Here is a 7045-nt window from a genome sequence, read left to right as displayed (position 1 = left end):
AGGCAGAAACTCCATGCTGGGACAGGAAGGGGCAGAGGAGAAGGCCGTGGCAGAGAAGAGGGTCCAGAAGACAACAGCTCACACCGGCTCAAAGGAGCAGAGCAGAGGCCAGAGACAGGGAGACAGGGCTCAGGACGGAGGGAGACGGAGAGACTGAGGCAACAAGCCACACATGCGGGAGGCTTTGGGGCCACGGGCCACGGGCCACAGCGTGTCCTCTGTGGCAGGTTTCTTGACCTATCTTAGGGGGGAAAATACATTTTTTAAAAAGCTTAAAAGCATAAAGTTGAACAAAATTCCAAACAGCTGCATTAACCCTTCAACAAGTCTTGATTTTAAAGTGACCTTTTTTGTCCTTTCCGCAAACCTCCCCTCCTCCCTTCTTAGCCTCTGTTTCAGGAAGCTGGTACCACCTTGAAAACGATTAATGAGACTGGAGGCCGACACACACTTACCGAAGCTCTTGCAAAGCCCCCAGCCCCTTCCTCGGGCCGGGGGACCAGAGCCTGCCATGGCCTCCTTTGCTCGGCAAAGCAATGAGGCTCTTGGCCCTCTTTATCCCAGACTGTCTTCGTACTGTATCCAAAGTACACAGGTGTCTTCCTGAAAACATCAGTTCCCTATTTAACTAGTTACCTCCACTTAACCACCTATGAGACGGGCCACGGTGTGGGTGACAAGGGTGCCCTCTTGGACAAGGGCTGAACTCCCGGCAGGCTCCCTCACACTCTCTTCCTGCCGCGGGCTGCCCTCTCGGTCTGGGGGCTGTCTTAGGGTTAGGGTGAGCATGTGTGCCCACGCCAGCGGCAGAAGGCCCCTCACTGGTTACAGGAGGCGGTGGCTCTCTATTAATTGACGGAATATTCCCTCTGATTTGCTCCATGCGGTTTGACCAGAACGAGTGTCCCTTCAGGCGTGTGTGGCTCTCCCAGGGATCTCCATGGAGGGAGGGTTGGTGAGGCCTCGCTCCCTCACTAGCTCCCACCCCCTGCCCAGTGCCAGGCCTCTCACTGGCCTCACCTGCTCCCATGTTGCCAAGGATGAGGCCTGGGCTTGGACCGAGAGCCCTGCCCCACATTCCCGAATCTCTGTGAGCGGTGTTGGCTTGCCTGGGAGTAGGACACAGTGCTGGGGAGGGCATGACATTTAACCGTCCTTTCACGTCACATAAACCGAAGCTATTGTGCCTAACTTTTTCTTTATTGTAGGTAATGCTAAAGGAAATAACGCTGCCTAACTACTTCCACTCCCATAAACCCCAGCCATGGGGGTGTGTCATCGAAGGGGGGGCATTCCTGACTCCCACGCAGCACGTCGCTGAGCACGGTCAGCACTAAGTTCAATCAGCGTGTCTGTTCTACAGATCCCCCCAACAGCTCAGCTGGCCTCGTTGCCACTGAGGCCCACCGACGGGAGCCCTGGGGGGTCAGATACCCCCCAGACACCTGGGAGCTCCTCGGTACCTCATGCAGGAGGCTTGGTTAAAACCAGACCACCCTTCAATTCTCGGATGATGGGCTGCCACAGGCCCACGAGGGCATGAGTGTGCCTGGGTCCCTGAGGGGTCGGGGCCAAGGGTGGCGTGCCTATCCGCGGGGCAGGGGCCCTAAGGGGAAGGCAGCCGTCAGAGTCCCCAGCTGCCTCCATTGGGTGCTGCAGGGCAGGGGTGAGTTGGGGGGGGCATCCCTGGGGCTGAGCTGGGAGGGGGCACGGTTAGCACCAGCCACACAGGTGCTGGTCTGAGCACCCTCTGCAGAGCCGCAGATGCACCCAGAGAAGAGCAGTCTGCCGGTGTGGCCGTGGAGCACCATTTGCTGATGACATGCTGAAGGAAGCCTGGGGCTGCGGGGACAAAACACTGACCCTCTGGTGTCCGCACACGGGGAAGGACTCTGGGTCCCAACAGCCGTCCTCTCCTCCTTCCTCCACACTCAAGAAGCATTCTGAGTTCCAGAGCGCATTAGTTCTCAGGGAGCTCGCAGGAGGGACTGTGGCCCTCAGTAACAGCAGGCGGTGGGAGGGCGATGGTTCTGAGGCAATGCTTAGCTGGGGAGAGAGGGGGCGAGAGAGGGGGCTGCATCCTCAGTGCCCCTCAGGGTCCTCTCGCAGGCACAGAGGCGGCCCACATCTGCCCCGTGGGGCGGGCCATTGGGCACCGCAGCCGGAGGCTCCCGGACAAAGGGTCTGTGCCCACGGCACACAATTCCATAGCAAAGCACAACCAAGGCACGTCCTGCTGTGCTAGACCAGCCACTAGGCCAGGCCGGCTGAGCACTCATGAGCCAAAACTGGCGGATGATTGCAGCTATTAAAGGCTTTGATTCTGGGACGCCTGGGTGGCTCAGTTGGTTAAGCAGCTGCCTTCGGCTCAGGTCATGATCCCAGCGTCCTGGGATCGAGTCCCACATCGGGCTCCTTGCTCATCAGGGAGCCTGCTTCTCCCTCTGCCTCTGTCTGCCATTCTGTCTGCCTGTGCTTGCTCTCTCTCCCTCTCTCTCTCTGACAAATAAATAAATAAAATCTTTAAAAAAAAAAAAAAAAAAGGCTTTGATTCTACATTATCCTTAAAAACCTGGCAGCCACACATGCTAGCGATTGGAACTCTCCTGGTGCACGTGTACACACAAGCTGTGTACACACGTGTGCCACAGCCCACACGCTCGCATGTGTACAAACCATACACATGCGCACACGTGCACACAAACCCTGTGCTCAGCTCACACTCGCACAGGCACACACACACTCACATGTGCGCACACAGCCCTCGCACGCAGGGGCACGGTGATGCTGGCAAGGGTACGACACAGTGCCTCCTGGGCCCTCATGTCCATTCCTCCTTCGGTCTGGGACTGTCCCTCCTTCTTTCTCGGGTTTTCGACTTTTGACACCTTTGAAAAGAGCTGCTCGGGTATTTTGTGGAAATACCTGATTTTTGTGTGTGTGTGTTTCGATTGGGATTATGGATTTGGGGAAGAACACCACAGAGGTGAAGTGCTCTTCTCATCACATCACGTCGGGTCGCGTGACACCATCACGACTTACCACAGCAGTGCTGACCTCTGCTGCGTGGTTCCCCACCATGAAGCCACACTCTGCTCGTGTTAGGTCTGTTAGAAGCAAGTCACACACAGTGGGCAGCAGTGACTGGGCTCTGTCCCCTAGAGGAAGGAGCAGCAGGGGGAGTCTCAGTCGGTGAAGCGTCTGACAGGCTCAGGTCATGATCTCGGGCTCAGCAGGGAGCCTGCTTCTCCCTCTGCTACTCCCCCTGCTTGTGCTCTCTCCCTCTCAAATAAATAAATAAAATCTTTTTTAAAAATTTTAAAAACCTTGTACATAAACTGATGATATTTGGGGCAGATACTTAGAGCCTATGCAAACATCTACTTTCTCCTGAAGTTTCGCAGACTACTTTCAGCATTCATTTGTGGGTCTGTAGCATGATTACTGCAGGGTCTGAAGGTGATTTCCTGTTTCCCCTCTATATTTTTTATCTCCTTCAACATTTATTATTTGGAATCTGTCTATAAGGAAGATTGGTCCCTTTCTCCTAGTTTCTGTTTGTTCAACCATTTATTTGTGGCAGTACAAATAAAATAAATATGTTTTATCCTCTGGGTTGTAGTCCAGTATTTTTTAATTTTTATTGCTATTTTTTAGGATTTCCTTACTTTCTAGGCCTGCAGGACACTCCCAGCTCCTCTGGCCTGTTCTCGGCCTCAGCCCTCGTGTCAGGGAACCTGGTTCCTTTTACTGAAGGTGCTGTTCATCCATGAGATCTGGGCTAAAGTGTGCTTGTTGCCACTGGGGTGCTGGGTGCTTCCAGGCCTCGTGGAGGGCAAAGCTAGAAACTCTGGGCCTGTGGACATGGATTGCTACCTCTCGGCCTCTCTGTGAGGAACGCGTGAGTCCACACGGACGGGACTGGTCACCGTGGAGCCCCACAGTGCTCCCTCCGGCCCTCCCCCCACACTCCCCCCCACACCCCTTTGTCCAGCTGTGAGAAGCTCCTGTTCTCTACAGTGTGTTTCTTTGTGAGAGCTTTGCAAGCACTGGAGTGGCTCAGAGCTACCGCCTACGGCCGGAGCAGACGAGTTTACCCGCTAGAGGCCACTGTTCGCTCAGAGCTCCTTTGCACAGCTGCCAGGGCAGCTCCTCTGTGCTGGTTCCGTCCGTGAGGGTGGGCCTTCCACCTGATACCCCAGACCCATGCTGCACCTGTCTGGGATGCCCCCATTCAGCTGCTCTTGGTCTTGTTCACACAGCTGGGGTCACCCTTTGGGGTTTCACAAGTGTGTGGACTCAAGAACCTCCACCACAGAACCACACAGAGCAATTTCATGACCTAAAACTTCCCCTCATCAACCTCTGGAACCACTGATCTGCTTTCTGTCCTTGTAATTTTGCCTCCCCCAGAAAAAAAAAGAAAAAGAATCAATTAAAAACCCATACATGGTAGTGAGGTGCATTTCCCTAGGGGCCCTAGGAAGCAGCCCACGCTGGGGAGGCAGGCCCGTGGGGCCCCAGTGTGCAGACATCCCCTCTGCCCACGTAGCTGAGAGCCAGTGGGTGAGCCTCAAGGTCAGGCACCACACTGGGGCAACTGGGGACATCTGGAAGCCCTCGGCTAACAGGGCTGTGAAGCCGTAAGAGGCAGCACCAGGTCAGGTCAGGACAAGCCCGTCTGGATGAGAGGAGTGGTGCCCAGGCAGGGCTATGATGGGGTGAAGCCTGGGGTCCACTAGGAACAACCACTGGCCCCTGTTCCCAGAGGGGCTTGCTTGGCCTCCCCCACCCCACCTCTCCCATCTTCCCTGCTTCCCCTCACTGTTGCAGCAGGAAACAGGCTAGTTTTCCTCGGTTGGGGTTTATCTGGTTTCAGGTTCTTGACTTTAAAAGCAGATGCAGGGGGGCACCTGGGTTGCTCAGTGGGTTAAAGCCTTTGCCTTTGGCTCAGGTCATGATCCCAGGGTCCTGGGATCGAGCCCCACGTCAGGCTCTCTGCTCAGCTCGGAGCCTGCTTCCTCCTCTCTCTCTCTGCCTGCCTCTCTGCCTACTTGTGCTCTCTGTCTTTAAAAAAAAAAAAAAAAAAAGCAGATGCAGGAAATCTGTGGCTTGTGTCACTCAGAAATGTCACTAACACTATTACATTTCACTGATGTGGCCTCTGGTGTTTTCCGCTGGGTTTCTGGACCTTGCAGACAAAGCCAGCCCCCCAACCCCAACTGACCTCTGATGTGTTTCTGCAGCATACAGACCCAGGGCTGGTGTTTGAGGTCTGAAGCTCGGGCTCATCAACCCCTCCACAGGCCTCTGAAACGCAATGTAATGGAGCCAACATTCATGGCGGCTGAACCTGCTCTCCCTCCAGGAGTGAGCTCTGGGTGAGCGAGGTGGACGGAGCCGAGTCCTCCGCCCTCCCGCCCTTGTCCAGCACCTCATGGCAAGAGCCTGCAGTCCCATGGGAGCCACTGCTAGGGCTTGGGGTCTGGGGTGCCCAGTGGCCCAGTTTGTAAGGGAGACAGAGAAGCAGAGTACTTTCTGCTGCCCCAAATGGAGTCTGGAAGCTGGGCCGGAGAGGAGAGCAGAGCAGACCAGAGTGACAGGGAAAGGGCAGGCAGATGGAAAAGACAGGACAGAGAAAGGGGCAGGGCAGATGGAGTCTCTTGAGGCCACTCTCTGTGCCTCTGCCGTGGTCACAGGCTAACCCTTCACCCCAGCCACCCCTGCCCCCACAGACGGTTGTCAGCCGCCCACACTTCCGGTCCTCCCCATCTTGTGCCTCCTTTCTCCCTTCCATGACCTCATCCTCTGTATGTGCCCTACGGACCCCCTTCTTCCCACCTTGCCCCTCCAGTCCCACACCAGCTCTAACAAAATAACCTGCCAAAAATACGGATGGGATCCCTGTATCACCTTGGCTGGCCCACCTATCCCCTTCCCCTCCCAGTCAGGACGCAGCCTGGTAGTGGGGCCCCAGACCTCCTCAGTCCACCCTGCACACTCTGCTCACCACAGGTGCTGGGAAGTGCTCAGTAACCCTCCCACAACTGTATTTGTGAAAGCGAAAGACAGGCTGCCCTTGCCTCATGGTTTAGATCCTAGTGAGAGGGCCTGGCAGCGGGCAGAGGCCAGTGTGTACAGAAACTACAGTCTGAAGAGGGAGGGCCCCACACAAGAGACAGACTGGGGTCTCCCCCTGAGTGGGGAGGGGAGCTTGAGGAGGAGGGGGAGCCCAACCTTGCCAGTGAGGACTCTTGTCAGAGCACGGGGACCACCACTGCCAGTTTTTAGAAAGGAGAAGCTATAACTAATGTCTGTGTTTCTCAATGAAAGAGAGAAAATTGGACATCAGCATGCAAAAAACGAACCTTGACTTAAACCTCACACTTTACATAAGAATTAAGGAATATGGATCAGAGATTTAAATGTAAAATGGTAAAAACCTTCAGAAGAAAACAGAGAAAATCTTTATAAACTCAGGTCAGGCAGAGCTCCGAGAAGCTGCAAATTGGGTTTCATCAAAATGACTAACTTTACGAAAGACAACGTGAAGAGAATGGAAACATAGACTAGGAGAAAATATTTCCGAAATATGTACCCGGCAAAGGAATTGTATGCGGAATACATAAGGAGCTCTCAGAACAAATCAGCCCGTTACAAAGGGGCACGGCCTTGAGCAGACGTCCGGGTGAGGAGCCTGTGGAAGGCGCTTCCAGTCACAGCCCCGCCCACGTGGCTGCGTGACCCGAGGATGACGTGGACCACGGCGCAGGAGCCCTCGTGCACGGCGGGGTCAGTGCACGGTACCCCGGCCACCTTCGCACACAGCTCGGCCTTGCACTTCACCCACAGTCACACGTCTGTCGGCCCAAGAGAGATGGAAACGTCCTCCACACAGAAATCTGTGCACAGATGTACATGGCAAGTGTGTTAAATAACCAACCAGAACTGGAAACAGCCCCAACACCCTTCATCTGGCAAGAGCATCAACCAGCGGGGACACGTCCACACAGGGGAGCTTCTCTCCAATACGGGGGCTGTGGTA

This window comes from Enhydra lutris, unplaced genomic scaffold (assembly GCF_002288905.1).
Source record: "Enhydra lutris kenyoni isolate GAN:26980312 unplaced genomic scaffold, ASM228890v2 scaffoldscaffold75, whole genome shotgun sequence".
NCBI lineage: Eukaryota > Metazoa > Chordata > Mammalia > Carnivora > Mustelidae > Enhydra > Enhydra lutris.
The sequence above is the reverse complement of the archived record's forward strand: the minus strand, read 5'-3'. Positions refer to the sequence as shown.